This window comes from Mesocricetus auratus, unplaced genomic scaffold (assembly GCF_017639785.1).
Source record: "Mesocricetus auratus isolate SY011 unplaced genomic scaffold, BCM_Maur_2.0 Super-Scaffold_100014, whole genome shotgun sequence".
Lineage (NCBI taxonomy): Eukaryota > Metazoa > Chordata > Mammalia > Rodentia > Cricetidae > Mesocricetus > Mesocricetus auratus.
Genome location: NW_024429197.1, coordinates 55,129,767 through 55,152,819, shown reverse-complemented (window position 1 = coordinate 55,152,819; position 23,053 = coordinate 55,129,767). Strand labels below are relative to the sequence as shown.

General features: G+C 43.6%; 1 protein-coding gene and 1 pseudogene across 3 annotated transcripts in view; both read right to left on the bottom strand.

The window, feature by feature from the left end:
- Frem1 (FRAS1 related extracellular matrix 1) overlaps positions 1-4,982 on the bottom strand; it is a 154,717-nt gene extending 149,735 nt beyond the window's left edge. For 2 of the 3 annotated variants that reach the window (XM_040757230.1, XM_040757231.1), the window contains exon 1: positions 4,591-4,982. The gene's annotated coding sequence lies outside the window, so the exon portion shown is untranslated. The remainder of the gene's footprint in view (positions 1-4,590) is intronic. The other variant, XM_005082165.4, reaches the window with a different exon arrangement.
- Positions 4,983-17,682: 12,700 nt separating this feature from the next.
- Positions 17,683-17,918, bottom strand: LOC101829202 (annotated as a pseudogene).
- Positions 17,919-23,053: the final 5,135 nt, after the last annotated feature.

Below are 23,053 nucleotides of genomic sequence, written 5' to 3'. Positions count from 1 at the left end.
CTTTGGTCTCTGCAGGGCTGGCACTGGGTGTTGTATAGAGAAACTCTACAATGTATATCAGTCAAATAGCTGACCCCCGTGAAACACCAGAGCTGCAGGAAAATGTCTATGTGGGAGATGAGGAGGGAGGACTGGCTTCGCACGCGTCAATGGCTCTGTCCATTTTGCTGGTAGTCTAGACTCATGACCTGCAACCCCTGAGTTTCAAGCGCTCAAACGTTTCTCCCTGAGACTGAAGCAGTTGCTACAGTAAAGCAAAATGCAAAGTAACAAGATGATCCATCTCCTCACATGATTATCTGAAACTACTAATACATGTCTCCAATTCTTGAGCCACAAGAGTCACATGCATGGAATTGACTGTCCCCGTCTTTAGTCTTCAATACGAATCACATCAGTCTTACTTGTTAATAGACCTGTTTCAGGCTGCTTAAGACATAACTAAGAACCAAGAGTCAGCCCAGCGGTGGGCTAGTGTCTGCTCCTCTCACTCAGAGGGCAGTGTTGGGCTAGTATCTTCTCTACCTAGTCAGAGGGATCTGGAAGAAAATCACACCACTATTTCTCTTTTCATTTCCAGTATGTTATGCAATTTGCCACATTTTTCCCCTTTCCAGCTTTCACACCTGTATGATCCCTCTGTCAAAGAAGAATTCATCACTGAAAATAGGCATGCCACGCACCACACTCAAACATCCAGCAAGGTAAGTATCTATGCCCTCTATTTCACTCTCCGGGTGGCTGGCTGGCTCGACTGAAGGTTCTGGTCCAGGAACGGCACAGCCGGGGTTGGAACTGACTTGTAACATGTCCAGGTGGCTGTTGCATCAGTGCTATCTCTTGCTTTATAGAATGAAACAGAAACATCTGCCATGTTCTCTCAGAGGGGAGCACCCACATGAGACAGAATTAAAGCATCGAGGCTGCACTAGGAAGCAGAGCTCTCACATTCATGGGAAAGACTTCCGGGGTCTGATAGGAAGTAGGGAATGCTTAACAGCTTTTCCACATTCAAAGGATTGCCTGAGGATTTCTATCCCTTCTGAAGTCTTCCTCACTTTACAAGGCTGCCAATCTATTGTTAACAAAGGAAGAATTGTTGTGCTAAGGAGAAAGGCAGACTCTGGGATGAGATGCCAGGGCATGGCCTCAGGAGACAAAGGTGTGTGTGATTCCTTAAGTGAAGCCAGCAGAGCATCTGTAACCACTGAGCAGCACTTGATGGAGAGCAGAGCTGAGCCCCAGGGAGCAGGTCCTGTTAGTCCTGGAGTGTTTATCTACTCCCTGTCTCTGGGGACCAGGCAGGAAAATGAAGTTGAGACTGCAAAGTGACATTGCAACCTGAGCAGCCTCAAATGATGCCAAAAGGAATGTTTCTAGGATCTTTTAAGACACATTCCCAAATATCACCAACCCTGTGAAAACAGGCAAGCCCAAAGGAAAAACAAACAAAACAACAGTGTCTGCCCTCTGCAAAAACTTCCATGGAGGGAACACAGTGTTAAATGTGTGCTTACTTTGCAAGATCCCAGACCTCAGGCTGCAGTCAATGGTCTACTACCCAGGGTGTCTCAGGCCACTGGAGGCTACACTTATCGGAAGAGACACAGCTCTCTCCTATCTTGATGGTCAAGTCTTAAAGTCCCTTGAAACGGTGCTGTGGTCACAGAGGGAAAAGGAGCTACAGATGCAGACAACCAGGATTCCATCTGGGAGCGGGTTTTGCTTGCCTTTTGTTTTCCCAGCACCTCAAAGACCTCTGTTATTGCCTCTCACCAAGTTGCACAAAAGCTGGGCAGTGGCTTGGAGGGAAGAGTCAGGTTGCACGCTGTGAGCAATGGAAACCATAAGCCCTGTTCAGACCACCCAGGCCTCCAAAGAGGGAGCTGCGTCAGATTCAGACAAGATAAGAGGGTGCCCTCTTGTGTGACCTGGCCCAGAGAGACAGCCTTTCCAGGGAGTCACTTGATCCCCTTGTGAGCGGTGGCTGCATGTTCTGATATGGTGATATATCACACACTAGCAAGCCCTTGTGAGGATACAATTTAGAAGATACAATTAAGACTTTTGCAGAAAAGTGGTAAAATAAGTCTTTGAGCCTACTCCACAAACAAATGCCTAAGAGACTTTGTACTCCGTGTCTACAGAGCCAATGTTAGAATAATAACCAAACTTGGGGCTGGGTGCGCAGCTTGTGAGCAAGGTTGGCCTTTCCCCAGCATGGAGGAAAAAGGAGAAAACTCAGTGGACCTCCCTCCTCTCACTAACAAAGGGACGGGAGTTTAGAGCATTTAGGTGCCAGCCTAAGACTGGTTGGCAACAGTTGAGACTGGAAGTGCAAAGGACAGGGGCCATGCTGTTGTTAAAATGTTTAGTTTATCCAGTAACGAGACACAGACCGCGACTCAACGATCCCACGTGGAGTTTATTGGTGGACAGGGAGGGAAAAGGGGGGTGGTGAGAGGTAACCAACCCGTGCAGAGCTGAGAGAGAGATAAGATATGAGAGAGAGAGAGAGAGAGAGAGAGAGAGAGAGAGAGAGAGACAGAGACAGAGACAGAGACAGAGACAGAGACAGAGACAGAGACAGAGACAGAGACAGAGACAGAGACAGAGAGAGGAGAGTAAGAGAGAGGATGAGATGGAGAGAAAGACCAGAGTAAAAGAGTAAGAGAGAGTAAAAGAGAGCGTAAGCGGGCAGGGGTCAGTCCTTTCAAGGGGTCCTTTGCACCTGCGTGGTTCTCACAGAACTCTGGGCTGGCCAGAGTGCTGCCTGAGTGCATCCTGCCAGGTAACAGGCAGGCCAGCGGAATGCCTGAACCTTTCACATGCCATCCCCACTGGTCATTTTGGAAGCCTTAGAGACTAGCACCGTGCCTGGCGCGAGGAGGAAGCAGGAAAAGGGCCTCGATAAGCACAGCCTGACTACTTTCTACTGTAAATGCTGGATGTCGTCAACTCCCAGGATGGGGTTGAAGGCTGCGCTGGCTTCCATTTGTTGTCACATGGGGACTGCAGCATGAAGTGCCACTTCCTATTCGGTCACCGAGGGCTGGCCTGAGACAAACTCAGTTTCTAGGAATGGCTCCTGCTGTCTTGTAAGAAATCCAGCTTCACTCAGCCCAGCTCGCTCCGGCCTGGCCCCAGAATCGTGGCATCCCCAGATAGTGGACAACACCCCAGAGATAAAGTGTCCAGGACCAGCCTTGCTGAGCACCGAAGGGCAAGCGGGCTGAACAGACCAGCATCTGTCATGGCGCCATCCCGGCACCTGCACACAAATCACTGTCACTCATGGACAACAGAAAGGCAGATTGTGGGGCAAGCAGGTAAGAACAATGGTTAGAAAGCCTGGTTTGGCAGTCAAGAATGCAAACTAATGTTGCACCGGAGTCATGTTCAGCATCAACTCAAGACATGAAGTTTGATATTAACCAAATACATAACAAAAATATAACTGCCAAGTACAGTATACCGCAATGTTTAATCAAATAATCAAATGCAGTCATCACCTGTATCAGATTGGCCTGGGAAGATTCCTGTCCCAACACTGGGTAAAAATCCATTTTTTCACAAAGTCCCAAAGGTCTCTCTGTCTCCTCTCTTTCCCTTCCTCCCTCCCTCCTCCCTTCCCCTTCCTCCCTCCCTCCCCCCCTCTCCAGAATGGAAAGAGTGCAGTTTCGGCACGAAGTTGCACAGAAGGCACTTTACCAAGTGGACAGGCACATGGGCATGCCAACATGAAACTTCTGCAGCTTTACAAGAGCCAGGAAGGGTCATGATTTTCCAGAGCAGAAGCCTAAAGAGCTGCTGGGCCCTTCCTTGGGTCTGCAAGGCAGCCTGGAAGAGGTTAATCTCTGCAGCAACATTCCCACCCGTGAACACTGCCTGGCCCTTGAAATGCTCTTTCTAATTCACTCACTGAATGCCACAGTAAACAAAACAAAGCAAAACCCAGAAATTAAAATTAAATGCCATAAGAGTGATGTCTGTAAGTCAGATGAAAACTTCCAGAATTTTTTTTTACTTACTACAGCACTGAAGTCTCTGGACCAATTCTCATTTATGAGCTGAAAGCCTAAACGCCAGCCACGCTTCAGAACAATGATTTCCTTGCCTCCTTCCCTCGAACTACCTTTCCTCACTACAAAACATACTTTAAACAACATACCCAAATGTAATTAAGCTATTCAAGGGTTTCCAAGGACCACCCATGCTCTAGATTCTTAGCCATATATTACCATTACCTGTCCTGTTAATTTTGCATCTTTTCTCTTTGCCTTTTCCTTTAGCTGAGAAAGAATACTATAACTTCAGGGAAATTCTCACAAAAATGTAAACCCAATTTCTTTAGGAGTGCCCCTGGGGATGGAATCAGAGCAGTTGCATGGGAGGCAGAGGGATCAATTCCCTCGTTGGCGTTTGGTTTGGTAACACGCATGTGTCCGCCTTCTGAGTTAACAGAATCTAAGTTTTGCAAGCTGCCGGGCAGCCTTGGCTTACTGCTGCTCACAGCTGCCCACCTCTGGGGCACTCCGCTAACAGAACATTAGAGTCAAGAGCAGACAAGCACGGCAAGCAGGTACTTACAGGTTGTGGTTTTCTTTCCAAGCCAAAAGCTAGACACCCTTGGAAGTGGAGGGCTGGTCACTGACCTGGTAATCGAATTTAGAGAGATTTCAGAGGAAGAGGGAGAGAAAACATCCCAGCAAAAGAGAGCTGAAATTCCAGTCTTTCAAGTCAGCTGGGTTTAGGTTTTCTTTGTACTAAAAATCCATTAACTCACACAACACAAGTAGGCAGAGACTTGGAGATCCCAAACACACTGCTTGCTGGTCTCCTGCAAAGCCGCTGCGGCGGCTCTGAAAACTTACTTCTCTGGCGCCAAGTTTCTGGGCTCCCCCGAGAAGGGCGTGTTAAGGAAGGCGTGGCAAGGATGCCTGCAACTGTTTGCAGGGAGCCCGACCTCCCTGGCGGGGAGCCTCAGCTCCCATCCCTTCTGCTTGCTAGTTGGTCAGCAGGGACAAAACTGAGCTTTTGTTAATAGGTCCATTGCTTCTCCTCCCAGCTTCCTTCCTCAATCCTACGGCTGGCTGAGCTGAAGCAGTCTCTCCTGCAGCAACACACACACACACACACACAGGCAGGCAGGGATTCACTTTGACACACGTGCATGCGGGCTCACACACGTTCACACAGACTCTTCACACACACTTTTTCCCTGCGCCTCTCTGCCTGGAAGCAGTTCCGGCTCTGAAAGGTCTATATTTAAATTCAGAGGCCAAGCTCCTCTTTGGGAAGGGGCGGGGGAGGGAACTAGCCCTTTTGAACTTTTGTCATGGTATTTAAAGGAAAAGACACAAGAGTGGATCTGGAGTCTGGAGTCTTAACTTAAAGAAACGCTTCGCTCTTCACTAAGTATTTCGAACATCCTCCAATTCAGGAACAGACTCGTCAAAAGATGCCCACTCGAAAGTGATTGTTTCAGGTAATCTCAGGATCGAGTGGTTAAAGGGCTCAACAACTACTTAAGAAACTGCCTCCCTGTGTTTTATTCCCACCAGAAGTAACAGCAGCCCACTTTCTGGCTGAACGTCTCAAGAAGCCATAATTGAGAAGTTGGAGCAGGACCTCACTTTGGGAAGCAGCAGGTGGAGACTCTTGGAAACCTTAGCCCAAGGCAAAAGCACTGCAAACCCCCAAGGACACAGGGGTGGTTTGAGGACATTGGGGGGGGGGGGCAGGACAAGGATGGACTGACACACACAAGAGGGTATGGGAAGGAGTGAACAGGAAGTACATGCTATACATGTACAACAATGTAACCATGAACCCCATTGTTCATTATGATAAAATGTGCAGATTTAGAAATAGATAAATCCAGCTGGGTAGTGGCGGCCGTTGCCTTTAGCCCTAGCACTCGGGAAGCAAAGGCAGGCAGGATCTTTGTGAGTTCGAGGCCAGCCTGAACTACTGAGCTAGTTCCAGGACAGCCAGAGCTGTTACACAGAGAAACCTTGTCTCAAAAAACAAACAAAAAAGATAAATATAATTCCACATAGATGTGCTGATATTATTGCCAAGCCATGCCCTTTCCCAATTAGGGAAGCGGAGGTGGCAAAGAACGGGGGTGGGATGGGGGATACATGAGCAGAAGAGTCAAGGAGGGATAGGGAGGGCATAAAGAAAAAATGAAAAATGATGCAAAGAAGAGAAGGAAACAATTCCTTTGATTTTTAAAGCATGCTTCGTGGAAACTTCCGTAATAAAAGTGTACACACCATTGAAGTTTAGACTTTGCTTCCTTGCAGTGCTGTGAGAGTGAGTGGGTAAAACTTGAAGAAGCAAGCTCTTTATAAGGTAAATAAACACTATAAACAAATAGAGTAACAATGTAGCAAGCATACCTTATCTGTAAGGTTAAGAAAGCGAGGCACCATGATGACGGAGAAGAAATATGGCAAGGTAATTTTGCTTTCAAATGGAATTTAAAAAATTTCAGGTTGGCCGGGCAGTGGTGGCGCACGCCTTTAATCCCAGCACTCGGGAGGCAGAGGCAGGCGGATCTCTGTGAGTTCGAGGCCGGGCTGGACCGATAGCCTCCGAAACAATACAGAGAAACCCTGTCTCGTAAAAAAAAACCAAAAAAAAAAAAAAATTTCAGGTTGTGAATATCTCACCACCAAAGAAAAGAAGACAGTTGAAATGCAGAATTCACCTGACAAATGCTAGCCTGGGGTGTGTGTGTGTGTGTGTGTGTGTGTGTGTGTGTGTGTGTGTGTGTGTGTGTGTGTGTGAATGTTTCTGCTAATATCAGCACTGAACAGGGCTTGTGGATTAGCCTACAAACAAAAGTAAATACTTCAGAAGACCTCCATGGGGAAAAGTTCTTCAGTATCTTAAGGAAAAGAGAACACAGAGTACAACACACACCAAGGAGTCTACAGGAAAGGCAATCCTTGCAAAGCTAATTATACAGGTCAGGCTTGCTGTAACTGGACTGAACATAATCCAGAATGGATAGTAGAGATGGTCAAAACATTCTGAAATCTGAAGTATTATTTATGTAAATAATTCTCGTATACCATCCACAAAAGAATTGGGACCTGTAGAAATAGCATCATTTATCTTAATCCGTTGGTATTCTTTGATCCAGTTAAAATGCAAAGCCCAGGTGTTTACTAAAATAGGCACAAAAAAAGACAAAGAGTTCCTCTGAAAGATGGGCTGCTAACTTAGTGTCAGGGAAAAAAATGCATTTTATTTCTAACCTTGGCGAGAATGACAAGAAAAATATAAAATATAAAATGACACTTTCAGGACAGTGGCATGTCAGTGGTGAGAGACAGAGGCACAGCTCCACGCTGCCACCCTCAGCACCGTAGCTGGCCTATGGAGCAAGAATTGGAGACTTTGCTGAAGATGTTTCAGTATAGGCTAAGCAGGTGTCCTAGATTGCTTTCTACTGCCTTGGTAAACACCATGATCAGAAGCATTGTGGGAAAGTGGGGAAGGAAGGGTTTGTTTCATCTTGTAGCTTACTATCCATCATGAAGGATGTAGGGGCCAGAACATGGAGGCAGGAGCTGTCTCAGAAGCCAGAGGGGAATGGTACTTTCTGGGTTCTCTTCTGGCTCAGGAATGGTACTTTCTGGGTTCTCTTCCGGCTCATCCCCAGCTGACCTCTTCTACAACCAGCAGTGGACTGAGTCCTCCGCCACCAATCCTTAGCCAAAAAAAAAAATGCCACATAGAGTTGCCTACTGGCCGGTCTGGTGAAGGCTTTTCTCAATTGATGTTTCCTCTTCCCAGATAATTCTAGTTTGTGTCAAATTAACAGAACACAAAACTACAACTGACCCCTTGTCAACTTGACATCCAAACTCATCACTATTCAGTTATAATCTTTTCTTTCTTGTTTGTTCCTAAGATTTTGTAAGGGAACAATAATATAAAGCATACTATAATTTTTTAAAGTCCCACCATCTGTAACTTTTTCAACATTTTAAAAGTCCAATTCTAGCCGGGCAGTGGTGGCACTCGCCTTTAATCCCAGCACTCAGGAGGCAGAGGCAGGCGGATCTCTGTGAGTTCGAGGCCAGGCTGGACCGACAGCCTCCAAAACAATACAGAGAAACCCTGTCTCGTAAAAACCAAAAAAAAAAAAAAAAAAAAAAACCCAAAAAAAAAGTCCAATTCTTTATTAAAAAAAACACAATATCTCTTTAAAAATCCCAGGTCTGTGGGCTCCAAAAATAAAAAACAAGGAATGGCCAGGGCACAATGACAAATCAAATCAAATCCAAACTCTAACGGTGTAAGTGAACTCAGTGTCCAGCTTTTGGGCCTAACGTATAATCTTCTGGGCTCCATGTCTTGGGCAATACTACCCACAGTGTAGAGTTTTCAAGGCTTGGGCAGGCTCCGTTTCATACCTGCCTCTATCCTTAATGTCATCCTACCCAGTTCTGCCACCTCTAATGTGCTGTGCTCTCTGTTGCGACTGAGGCTGTGCCTTCGCCAATGGCCTTTCTGGAGCTATCTTTGGGGGCTCTGACCCTGTCACATGGTGCCAAGTCTCAGCTGTCCTCTTGACCTCTTCAATCCTCCAGCTTTCAGACCACCAGAACTAGCACCATGTGGGAGACTCCTACATCATTAAAGTAGCTGCCAGTTTAAGACACAGCCTTGACCCCTTTTCGTTGACCACAGGAAATACTTCCCAGATCCTCATGTTAAATGCTTGGTGGCCAGCATATGGTACTATTGGGGGACACTGGATCCTTTCAAGGAAGGGTGGGAGCTAACTGGAGGAAATTAGGTGTGTGAGGGGATGTTCTCAAAGGGGATATTGAGACCAGGTCTGCCCACTTTCTCCTTATTCCTCCACTCCACCGTGATACCTTCTACCTTGCCACAGCCTCAAATCAAGGGAGCCCAACACCCTTGGGCTGAAACCTCTGAGATTAGGAGCCTCTGCCATTAAGGGCATTTTGTTTATCCTGGGCATTTTGTCATCAGCAAAATGCTAACACATTAATAATGAAAAGAGACATACAGCAAAAATCAACAGCTACTCATTTGAAAGCCACCAGAGCCAAGAAAGCCACCAACCAACCAAGATCACCAGGAGAGCTTTGTATACCTTACCAAGAATATAAGCTACAATTCAACACAGGCTAGAAAAACCTAAACAACATAAGAAAAAAAACAGTGCCAAAGTATGGCAAGGAAAAAATAAACATTTTCTCATTTCCGAAATAAACGAATGTTTATGTAAAAGATTTCAAAATTACTTTCTGACTTACTAAAGTATTTATCAGCTGTAAGATCAACATGCAAAAGCCCATGGTACTAATATATACCTGTACCAATTAACTCTACAGAAATAACCCTAAATATTAGTGTTTTATATGGTAGAGTCTTTAGTAAGAAATTATGGAATTGACAATGGCAGGATACAAAGCAAAGAAAACGGATAGCCAAGCACAGAAGATGCCCATCCACACATGTGTACCACCAAACTGCTGGTCAGACAGGCCATGCAGCAAGTAACTAGCTTCAACAAAGCTTAAAATGCTAGCATTGAACTGATTTTATTTAGAAATATAAAAACACTTCAGGAATGCTTTTTAATCTTTGTTTTTATAGGAAATGTACAAAAGGCAACATGAAATGTTTAGTTTAAGTTGTCTTTCATTTTAACCATGTTTGCGTGGCATGGAGAACTTAAAACTTAAAACCAGGAGCTGTGTTCTATTTCCCAGCATACCTTAGTATACGGCATGAAGTGGGGAGTCTGCTTACTGGCTGTCTTAGTTAGGGCTTTTATTGCCTTGAAGAGACACTATGACCACAGCAACTCTTATAAAGGAAAACATTTAATTGGGGTGCCTTACAGCTTCAGAGATTTAGTTCATTATCATCATGGTGAGACATGGCAGCATGCAGGCAGACATGGTGCTGGAGAAGAAACAGAGTTCTACAACTTGATCCACAGGCAACAGGAAGTGAGCTGTAATACTTCCTAGAGCTTGAGCATAGGAGACATTAAAGCTTGCCCTGCCCTGGCCAGCAGGGCACAACAGGTTCGAGCCCACAGGAACCTGGAATGAACAAGACAAGAAACACAAGAGAGATGAACAGAAAGACAGACCTTCCGATCAAGCTGCCCTTTAATAAGAATTCTGTACAGGCTTAAATGGGGGAAATGAGGTAGGAGGATGCAGGACAATAAGGGAGGGGTCGGCTGAAGAGTGTTCTTGGTAACATACCATACCCAGGAGTGTGTTTTTGGTCATGTACGAGGGGTGCTGGCAGACCATCACTGAGGCTGAGCAGCAGGAATGAAGAGATGTTAGTGTTAAGTAGCCTAATTGCAAGGAGGAGGATTGAGAAACCTAACTGGAGATTGCTATCAGCTATTCCTGTGAGCCCAGGTTCTATTCAGAGGGAAGCTGGGGAGGGGACGGACTGTTCTTGAAAAAGACTGACAATATTTTTTAAAATAATTATTTTTTTTCTATTTAGGTTAGAAACAATCTGTTTCACATGTCAATCCCAGCTCCCTCTCCCTCCCCTCTTCCCCCGCCCTCCCCACCAGGTCCCCCAGTCCCCCACCAATCTTCACTCTGATCCCCAGGGAGAGTGAGGCCTCCATGGTGGATATCCAGTGACTGTCATTTCATCCAGGGCAGGGCCTAGGCCCTCCCCCCAAGAGTCCTGGCTGAGAGAGCCTGACAATATTTACAAGATTTTCTAAATAACAATGATCGCTCCCATCACACCCCCACAGTGATACACTTCCTCCAAGGAGGCCACACCTACTCCAACAAAGCCACACCTCCTAATAGTGCCACTCCCTATAGGGGCTAAAATTCTTTCCTTTTTTTTTTTTTTCTTTTGGTTTTACGAGACAGGGTGTTTTCTGTATTGTTTTGGAGGCTGTCGGTCCAGCCCGGCCTCGAACTCACAGAGATCCGCCTGCCTCTGCCTTCAGAGTGCTGGGATTAAAGGCATGTGTCACCACCGCCCGGCAGGGGGCTATTTTTTTTTGAAACCACCACACTGATGCTCTGTGCCTTCTAAATGTGGTCTAGGAAAACATCTTAGCTTGGATTCTCTCAATAGACAATGCCTACCAGGACCAAAGTCTCAGACTGAATCCCTAGCTGTGAAGAAGAAAAATCACAGCAACTTAGAGCTAGCGAAAACATAACTACAAACAGAAGATGTTTTTGTATCTTAGACACGAATGGCATGAGTCTATTAACAAAGTCGTGGATTTCTTTGAAGAAATGAGGCTGAAACCAGACGCTGGCTATGCCTCTCAAGAACTGGAATTCACTGACACCTTCCCTAGGAGTTAATAAGCCTTAAGCCAGGTACCGCTGATAGCAGGAACAGCAGGGATGATTGAGACCAGTGCCTGCTCTCAAGAGTCTTATAATCCAGGCAGGAATTAAGGTAAGACTACAGAGCAGGTTGGAAAGGGACAGGAGTAGCTTTGTGATAAAACATGTGGTCCAAGGGATCTGGTACTCTACCCTCTTCTGGCCTCTATGGGCAACTGCACTCACATGCATTGCCTACCCTCCCCCCCAAACATATACACACGTGCAAGTTAAAACAGGAAAATAAATCTTTAATTAAAAAACTACCTACCAAAACCATAAACAACTCAACCAATAAATTGACTAATAAAAGGAGCAGACAGTACTCAAAGGATGAAGTGCAAATGTCTAATAAATATATTAAAGTGTTAACCTCATTAGCCATCAGAAAATGCAAATTAACATGACACTGAGGTCCCTTTTACACTCCAGCCAGACTAGCAGACACCAAGGAAACAAACAAGGACAATTGCTAGTGAGGATGCAGACAAAAGAGAACACTCACATGGCTGGTGGGAATGCAAATTAGTTCAGCCTATATGGGAATCAGTATGGAGGGTCTCTCATGTGACCCAGCTGCCCAGCTGTGAAACTCCTGGGTATTTACCTAAAAGACTCCAAGTCAGCATGTCCAAAGATACTTGTCTAGCAAGTTTACTTAAGTGTTCAGTTCACAATAGCCATGGTGAAACCAACCTAGGTGTCCAACAACAGAGGAATTCATAAGGATATTTGTGGTAGATAAACGCAATGGAATTTTTTTTCAGACATAAAGAAGAATGGAAGTGTGTTTTTGCAGGTAAATGGATGTGACTGGAAATAATCATACTAAGTGTGTTATATCAGTCACAGAAAGACAAATGCCACATGCTTTCTCTCATTTGGGGGTCTTAGACTTTATAGATAGGTAAACACTTTTGGGTCCTTAGTCTTCTTAATAAAATAATTTAGAAATGCATTCACAAGGGAGCTGAATCCAACTGTATCAGGTTTGAGAGAACAGCAGAGCAGAAAAGCTTTCGTTCTCGGCAGCCTGGAAGATTGATGGGAGAGGGTGTCATCCCTGGGCTGGTTGGTCCTGGGTGCTATAAGAACGCAGGATGAACAAATGATAAGAATGAAGAAAGCTAGTAAGCAGCACCCTTTAATGGCCTCTGCATCAGTTCCTGGCTCCAGAATTCTGCCCTGTTTGAGTTCCTGTCCTGACTTCCTTGGATGATGAGAAGCAATGTAAATCAAATACACCCTTTCCTTCCCAAAACGTGCTTTTTGGTTATGGTGTTTCATGCCAGCAACAGAAGCCCTAACTAAGACATATGCATGATGAAAGTTCTATTAGAGTCTGAAGACATGTGAGGGAGTGGTTCTAGAAAGGATGAATACATTATCTCATTAAAAGGATATCTATTCCTCCCATACCCATAGCATGGCATTAGATAAATTTGCCTTCTTGAGGGTGGTCTTCTTTACTGGGAATTGCCAGGCCTAGATGGATTAACTCTTAATGGAAGAGACAATAGTATAGAATATTCTAATATTTGGAACAGATCATAATGACCATTCGACCAGGAGGCCCAACGCTATTTCATTGTCATTGACTTTAGTTATTGGTTTTGTTGCAAACAGGAAAGTCAATGTGATGCCTGTATTACTCCAAGGGGCTGTCTTTGAGGCTTATTTTTTTTTTACTGCATTAAAAATATCAGGGACCATTAACAATAAACTGGTCACATGAGTCTTCATTTTAAAGAAGAAAAGTTCAAACTCCAGAAATGTGCTTATATTCTCAGCACTGGTGGCAGAATTGAAGCAAATTCTGGAGCTTTCATCTGAGGAAGGATACCATCAAGCTGAAGCTTCTGGAATGTGTCTTTGCAATGTGTCCCATGCATTTCTAATTCCCCTGTAATAGGACAAGAGGGGTAACTGTCCAACTTGGCATTTCCATCTGGAGTGATGTCAAGGAACCTTCCATGGGTCCAAGACCAGTAGTTCTCTAGTCTACTGAGCCACAGAGGTGCTGTCTCAGAGCTAACAAGGTCTCAGGGTCTATCTTCATTCAACATAAAATATCACTTGCTCATTATTGAGGAGCCTATACTAAGGTCAATAGTTTGAGCAGTTTCACCATGCATGGCAGCAGAATTGACACAGGTCAGAGGGTCTGGAGTTGAGAGGAAACTTTGGCATTTGAAAATTGTTTCTGTCTTACAGAAATTCGTTTACCTAGTATATACAATGGGGTTCTGCCTTTGTACATCTCCAGGACTTGACAGGAACTGAAAATAGAATATGACTACAGAGTCCTTTGTAAGCACTGAAATGAGGATTAAATGCTATTAATCAAGATGTATAAAGTAACCACAGATTCAACAGAATAAACACATTATAAATGGAAACTATTGACAGTAGTCATATTCTTTAGGAGGGAATGGGGCACTTGATGTCCTGAGGAGCAAAACTTCCTACATACTGCAAGCTTAAAATGTTCTATAGGATTTCTAAATGCATATTCTGATATTCAATGTGTATAAAGCAAAAGCACGCTAATCTCTAGCAGAGATTGGTGCATTTACACACTGCTTTACACTCGTGTAACCACCATAGATCTAGAACATTTCCAGTAACCCAGGAGGTTCCCTCACTCCCCTGTCTAGTTAATGCCCCCAGACATACTCATGGGGTGAACACTCTTCCAGCCTCAAGCACAATAGATGATTCTTGTCCAGTCTTGAACTTAGTCATGCAGCATGGATTGCCTATATTGGCTTCTTTCAATTAACATAGGCTCTGTGAGAGTCACCCATGACTTTTATGTACAAATGGTTTCTTATTGCCATGAAGAATATTACTGTATGAAGAATCAGTAGGTTATTATGCATTTTCTGTTGATGGACACTTGAGTTGCTCCAGTTCATAATGGTGAATAAACTTACTATGAATATTTTTTAGCTTTATGTAATCATTTCTCCTGGGTATATTTTCCAAGACTAAAACTGCTTTGTCACAGCTAGTTACAAGTTTTAACTTTTTGAAAGAGGATTTTAAAAAAATGTTTTCAAGTTCAACCCAGCTTATCCTGACTCTAGCTCTGTAGATCTGTTTCGGCGTCACACACACAGGGTCCTTCAAGGCCATTCAGGGGTCCATGAGGACAGCATTATTTTCACTTTAAAACTAAGATATCCTCACCCTTGTTCATTCCCATTCTCTCAGGAGTATAGAATGTGATTTTCCAGAGTCTATGTGACATGTGATACCATGAGAGATTGAAAGAGGAAGCAGATGTGAGGATCCAGCTGTTTCTAATTAAGTCAAACATTAAAGAGATTGGCAGAAATGTAAAATGCCACTTCTAATAGTTTCATTCAAAAAGTTATTGTTCATTAAAACATTTATATTTACAAGCAATCAATGTGTTGCCCCTTTGAAATTAATACATACTTTAAATTTTATTTGTTTTCTAATATAGCAACCACGCATTGATGTAAGTGAATAAACAGAAGATCCTTGGAGACTTGGCTAATTGTTTAGAGTAAAGAGCAACACTGAGGTCAACATGCTTGAGGACTTGTTGGTCCAAGGAAATATCTCGCATACAGTCTACTCCTGTGTCATCAGCTTCTGGACCAACAGTCTATCTTTAGACATAACTGTGCAAGTAAAGTTGGAGCAAACACAAAAATAATGTGTGCACAGATCAAGACCTAAGTAAGGCTTTTTACTTTCCATTGGGGAATATTGACCATATATTTATTATATCTTCACATGTTGTGTCATGGCTGATAACTTCATATTTGCATTCACGAATTTACTGAATTCTCAAAACTATAAGGTAGACAGAAAGGGCATCATTTTTCTAATATTTACAGGTAAGAAAATGAACCTAGAAAAGTTGAGTGGCGATTGCTCCATAACCACACAACTAACTGGCTGGACTGAGATTGGGACGTAGATATCTGTGTGTCCCTTTCTAGTGGTCTCTCTGTGGAGCAAAATGGAAGAGTGTTATCTAAATGTTCCCCAAATTGAGTTTGGAGCTAAATATTTCATAATTGCCTAAGTTTTAATTGATGCTCTCCCCTTGACAATTCTTCCTGACATCCTCTTCTCTATAAAACCTGTTTTCACCAAACCTGAAAGTGCCTCAAGAGATTTTTTTTTCTGGAAACATTTTATGCTTCAAGACTGTAAAACCAAATACCCGGGGGCTTGTGAGATGGCACAAGCCTGGTTACTTGAGTTTGATTACCAGAACCCAGGTAATGGTGGAAGAAAGAGACAACACCACAGAATAATTCATATCCAAGTGATTCCCAAGAGACAGTAGGGAGAGGAAGGCTTCTCCAAGTATGGGTATGACGTCCTCATGGGAGAGTCTTTGAGAAGGGACACACCCTTGGACTGGGGCCCCTCACAGCTAATTGTCTTAGCATTGGCCATATGGAGCATGTTAGTGGCTCTCATGTCATGGATGAGAAGCACCCACGTTTGTAAAGTGAGGAAGCTCTGGAGGTGCCTTGGATGGGATTAAAGTCCTCAAGCAGGAGCCACTAAAGTTGCACAGGGGTTTGGGGTATGTTTTTTGCCCTGTCCATGGGTTTTCTACTAAAATGCCTAGAAAACTGAAGGCTTACAGTTGGGGAAGGAAAAAGGCTTGAAGCATTTACAAATTGTGCTGAAATTCTTGTTTGTCTGTTGGTGGGAGACTTCAACAGGATATTAGGATTAGTGACTCCCTTTCTTTGTCAGGCTCCATCAAATTTTACCTCTTTCTATCCTTCATCAACCTAACCACTACAATTTCAGGTTTGGCCCTGTGGTCGCTAGGTACTTGGGAGATAAAGCCAGCTTTGAAAGCCCATGTTTCTTCACAGTCCCCAAACTGCACCCACTCTAAAGAAGGCCTGGATGGTGGTAGGGTGAGGGGAAGCAGGAAGAAGGTTTGTGAAGCTCCACATCACTTCCAGCAGAGGCACCACTGAGTCACTCTCCTCACTAAAAAAGTCATCAAGCAGGGCCTGGTGCCCCCATGCTGTGCACCAGAGACTCAACAGGCTAAGGAGACTGCTGCAACTTTGAGACCAAACTGGGCTGTTTAGTGAGTTACAGAGTGGCCTGGGCTCCAGAGTGAGACCTTGCCTCAAAAACAGAAAAGAAAAGGGGAGAAAAAAGAGAGAGGAAAAGAGGATTTACCAGTGTCAACGAATGCTGAATCTTCCCTACTTCACAGAATAAAACCTAAGATTTAAGGAAAGAGGTACTATCCAAAGAGGGCTGGAATTTCTTTTTCTTTAAACCACGCCTGACCTCTGTATAGGAACAGTGTGATGGCACAGTCCACTCCATATTAGAAACTCAGGTTATTTACGAGTTTGCATAAATACTGATTAAATGGTGAGTGCTTTGAAATCAGACTTAATTTCACTGTGACATAAATCTTGGCTGAATAAACATTGCAGACGTTTATGGCAGAGTCTGCCCCACAGGCTGACACTTCCTGAGTATGTTTTGGGGGGAGAACAGCATCTGCTCTCTATCAGGACAGAGAGTATTTTATGGTGACCACTTCCTGGACAGATAGTCACCCCCTTAAAAAAAACAGTCTTAATTTTTCAATAGCCATTCTTTGAAGGTTTACATTACTAGCACTTTTACAACACTGATCTAGCTTTATTATGAGCAGAGCCGGGGGAGAAGGTAGAGCTAGGGTTCGAGAAGGCTTCCCTGTCACAACCCCTTAAAAGGTGCACTGTTGATCCCCGCCCCTCCCCCCGGTTGCTGGGCTAGAGAGCATTGCAAGGCAGGAAGCCTTGATCTAAAGAAACTTGAAACCCCCACATCTACAAGCATTTAAGTTCTGGTGTGCAGCAGAATGGACCAGCTCGCTGTTTCAAATCTAAGCAAGCTAAGCCTTCTACCTCCAGCAGGCGGAAACCGCTCTTTGGTGGCCTCTGGGCACGTGCAGGAAAGCGATCAGGCATCTGGGATGTAGACAGTGGGTAAGCAGACTTTGCTGTCAGTTCCTTAGGAAACTACAGTCACTGAGATCGTAGATTCCAGTCCCAGGATGATGTGCAACCTCCCAGGAAACTGGCTTTCTGAACATGGACAATAGTCTCCTAATTTACAAGGGACATTATGTGTAACTAGACACACATTGTTTTATATATCATACAGTCGTCACTTTTGGAAGTACTGTTAGTTGCATAATAAGGTTTAAACTCATCTTTCTCTCTTTTTTTTGGACTTTTTTAGGATTTTTAATAGTCAAACGCAGAGGCCTGGTTCATTTCAGCTCCTTCACCGCCAAACCAGGCAGCAGGGACTGTTTCAACTTCCTAGCCTTCTCTTTGTGATGACCAGGGTGTAAAGGTACCTGCTGCAGTCAGCCTTGAACTTCACGTTATCCTTGTTCTTCTTGATCTTGACAGACTTGGCATCCTTCCGCCAGGCTGTGAGCAGAAAGTCCTTCATCACCTCAATTTTCCCAGTTATGGCGACCTGCGCTAAGACTAAACTCATATTCCTTAGGCATTTAGTATATCAAAGTTTGTATGCACTGAAAAGATAAACTGAGGCACAGTAAGACTTTTTTTTAAGGGATTACCTGAGCAAACAGTGACTCATCAATCAGGCGAGTTCAAGGGAAGAAGCAGGAGGTGGAGGGGGCCCTTGTAAGATGATCAGAGAAGTAGGTGAATCAAGTGTTTGACGGTTGTCATCTGCTGCTGTGTATGGCATTAGGACGACCCCGTTACATAATGATGCTAGCTGGTTACTGCTTACTGGCTGCCCTTAAATTCTGCTTTTCATTTTAGGCTTTTACAAAACTCTTCTACTTAGGAACTGTTTAATTTCAGAAAAACCATAGACTTGAGAAGAGTGCACTAGCTGACAGAGTGTTGGGGTGGGAGATGACAGACAGACAGACAGACAGACAGACCACGGACCTGAGAGATGAGAGCAAAACAGAAAGCCCTCAGGGGAGACACTTGACACTGGTACTCCCTACAGATTTCTTATCGTCTGTACCTCTGATCTAGCAAAACGTATAAACAATTTTAAATATAGTGTTACCATGAGGGTATTATTCATTTATCAAAACAAAAACTCAAATGATATAAGCATCTAAAATAGTGGGAAATTATGATATGTAAAATAACAAACGGTCAATTTTCTTTTTTACTAAAAGCATGTTTGTTTGTTTGTTTATGTTGTACATATGTAGACGCCTGAGCATGACTGCCCTGGGGATTGTGTGGGCAGTTCATTCCTCCTACGGCATGGATTTGGGGAATGGAACTCAGCCCTATGGGGGGAAAAGGAACTCAAGAGAAGTTACCCTCTAATACAAGGACAGTGCCTCTCCCAGACTCTGATGGGATATCAAATGAAAATCTCAGTGCTGGACATGGGTTATTTCTTTTTGAGCTGTTGACCTGTGTGTGGGGGGGTTCCCTAGAACTCTCAAAGATTATAGGCTGTTACCATTGCTCTTGGATACGCTACAAAACTTAATGGCAAGACCCTTTAGTTTAGGTCGTACGACATGGACGAAGCAAGCTGGTACCAACTGGAAGCTTCAGCTCTCCTGGCTAGATTGTATAATGCCAGAAAGTTCTATGCACCCTACTGGAGTAGAAAAGAAATCAGCAGTCCTACTCAGCTGTGACCCCTGAGAAGCACAACACCGCCGGCTTTGGCAAGACACGCCCACTGGCGCAAATAGTGGCACAAATGTTATGGGAAGAACCAACCACCTTCTGATTGGATATAAAATCCATTGCTTTTTTGTTGTTGTTGCGCTTGTATGAGTGCCCTGCATGTATGCCCACATGCCAGAAAAGGTCATCAGATACTATCACATTGTTGTGAGCCCCCATGTGGTTGCTGGGAATTGAACTCAGGACCTCTGGAAGAGAAGCCAGTGCTCTTAACCCCTGAGCCATCTCTCCAGCACAAGGCCCATTTTAGAAGATAAAACTCATGTCTGGTATCATTTACTGAACCCAAAACTGTGGCTGTCTAAGTAATAGCCCCTAGATGAGAACAAATACCATACTTTTGCTAAAATAGGCCTAGTAATAAACTGCACCCCCTGAGCTCTCATCTTTGTACTCATAGATTAGTGCAATTTCAACTTTCATTAGAAAGCTTCATATTGCAGTAAATCATGTTCAATACAGGCACCCACAACCTCTCAGTGTGCAGAGAGTAAGAGACTTTGGACTTCTCAGCCCTAAATGAGACATCTGCATCTTGCTCTTTCCCTTCAAGGCTCAGGGATTATGATGGAAGAAGGAGCAGAAATTATAAGAGACTGAGGCAGTAAAGGACTGCAACAGAACAGTATTAATCGATATGACAAGGCCATTGCTCTTATGAGCTCACAGCAACTGTGACTTCATGCACAAGATGAGGCCAACCAATAGCCGAGGAACTATTGGCAACTGACAGCTATTGAGTAGCGACAGGAGATTTCTTCAGGGATGAGGCCCCGAGGGGTTTTCCATGATCACATAGGCAATACTAAGTTCAGGGATACAGGAGACAAACTAGACGGGAGGGAATAAGAGACTGTGATGAATAGTCTTATGTTAACCCAAGCTAAAGTCATCTGAGAGGCAGGAACTTCGATTTAAAAATGCCTCCATAAGACCAGGCTGTAGGCAAGCCTGTACAGCATTTGCTTAATTAACGCTTGATGGGGTGGGTGCCCGTTGTGGGTGGGACCATCTCTGGACTGATAATTCTGGTTCTATTTTTTAAAAAAAGACAGGCTGAGCAAGCCATGGTAAGTAAGCCAGTAAGAAGCATCCCTCCAAGGCCTCTGCATCAGTACCTGCCTCCAGGCTCCTGCCCTGTGTGAGTTCCTGTCCTGGCTTCCTTCAATGAACAATGATGCAGAAGCATAAGCTAAATAAACCCTTTCCTCCCCAAGTTACTTTAATTGTGGTTTTCATCACAGCAGTAGCAGCCCTAACTAAGACAGAAGTGGATTTGATCAAAATACATGGCATGTATGTACTATGTCTTCAAATAAAATAATTTCCTGCAGTAAATAATATATGATTAATGACATATATACTTTATATATTACTTTATGCATCTATATATTATATACCATATAAAATATTATAACTAATAATTACTCATATAATAACTAATGTTGATGTCGGTTAATATATCAATTTGATATTATCAACACATATCCATATGATATAGATCAAATGTTAGCATTAATGTCTATATTAGTAGCAATATATTTATGTTGGTATCAATTAATATGCTAACCAAATATTAACATGTTTCTATTTAATATCAGTGTTAATAGTGGCTACCAATTAATTAAGTCATTCCCTCTGTGTTGGGCTCTGTTCTAACCATTTTAAAGGATTATTTCATCTAGTCTTTATAACCATTCTGTGAGGAATCATTATTTCTTTTTTAAAACTTTAGAAACAATTTTGAAATATCTTATAGAAAGCTGGCATGGACACCACAAATGACTCCTACTTCCTCCACTAGGGCTTACCATGTAACAATCTGTGACATGTATGTGCATTTTCTCTCTCTGTCTCTGTCTTTCTGTCTTTCTATGCTTCTGTCTCTGTTTCTGTCTCTCTGTCCCTCTCTGTCTCTGTCTGCCTCTCTCTCTCATTTTCTGAGCATCTTAGGTGAACTGAACACATCCTGTTCCTTACACCTGAAGACTTCATTGTTTCCTCAGAACAATGGCATTTTGTTATGCAACCATACTACAGTCAAGACCACGATAACTTCCATTTTCAAGATAATATTTTTCCAGTGATTTCCTTCATAGCATTTTATTTTTAGATCCAGCATTCAGTCATAACATTCAGGATCTCCACTACATCCAGATATCATATGACTTCGGTCCCTTTTAATCTAAAAGACTTCCTTGGCCTTTGCTTTTAGTGATATTGAGATTATGGAAACATTGAGGCTGAGCATTTGTAGGTTGCCCCTCACTTTTGTTTCTGTTTCTGGAAACAGCAGTGCATGTGTTACTGTGTCTTCAGTGCAACACAGCAGGCAGTATATCCCTCACCTCTGCCTTCAGGGAGTGTGTACAGTCTGTTGCCTCATGAAACTTTCACTTATAGATACCTGTCTAAATCAGTTACAACATGGCATTTCCAAATTGCTATCTTTGAAGTCTATCAGTCCTGGATTCACATAAGGAAGAACTGGGTCATCTTGACTAGAACATAGGGTGACAAAATGTTTGACAAAACATTATTCTGGATATTTCCATAAGGGTGTTTGGTATGGGGTTAACACTGAAATCAGTAGAATCAGTAAAGCACATTTCCTTCAGAGTTGTGGATAGACCACATCCAAACCACCCAGGGCCTGAACAGAACTCCGAGTGACCTTCCCCACAAAAGACTGCTCTTCCTGTGGGATGGCTCTGAAATGGGACGGTAGTGTTTCCTGATTCCACACTGCTGTGACTCAAATAAGAAATGTCCCTTAGCGCGATTGGAGCTTTATGGAAGTGGAGTCTTGCTGGAGGAAGTCTGTCACTGGGAGCGGGCTTTGAAGTTTTATAGCCTGGCCCCACCTCTTCTCCCTCTGCTTCCTGTGTGCAGATGAAATGTGACCTCTTCTCTTCTTGGCTATCAGGGTGGCTCCATGCTCCCTTCTGCTGCCAGGCCTTCCTCACTATGATGGACTGCAACCCCTCTGAAACTGTAGAGCATCCCAAACTCTCTGCCCGTCTAAGGTGCGTTTTTGTCAGGGTACTCTATCACAACAACAGAAAAACAGTTAATGACGGCCCTACCAAAAGCACTGTTTCCTGGCTCACAAGCACGCTGGCCCTAATCCTCCTGTGGTTCTTTGGGTCTCAGACTTTCAGACTCAGACCAGAACCCCACCATCATCTCACTTGGGGGATGGTCAGCTCTTCAATACTGTAGATCAGGGACTTACCAGTGTGCCTTATAAATACTTTTGCAGATTTCCATCTATCCTATTGGTTCTGTGTCTCTGGACAGAACCCTAATATTGCTTTCCATCGTCTTTCAGCACAACCTCACTATTTTCAGTGAAGATACTCTAGGATCGTCTTGACTTTATCTTCCCTGATGCTGGATTCAATCCTAATTCAAGCATTGCTAGACATTTTTAATGGGGCATGATGTTTGAAAACTGTGTGTTGCTCTTGTTCTCATTGTTCACTCTTTTTTTTAGAGGACAGTTAAGAAGTGTGGGTACCTATTCACATATTTGTATACTGATACACTCGGATATATCTACATATGTCTATCTGCACACATAATGTGAGTGAGTATACATACAGTGTGTATAGTGACATGCTGGTATCAATATCTCCAAACACAGCCCAACTCCAAACACAACTTTCCTTCTTAGCCCTTGCTTTCTCCGCATCTTTGTTGAATTAATTTTTTGAGAGTAAATAAAATCGCTATAATGATACCAAACGTCAAAACTATTCAGAAGAATAAATTCAGTGAAGCGTCATTCATTCTGATCCTTCCCATATTGTTCGCATTTTCTCCTGAGGGTCACCAATCTCATCACCTTCTGACTCACCTTTCCTTAATGTGTTTATTATGCAACATATCTGCACATGTGTATGTAACACACAATGTGCATTTCTTTGCATG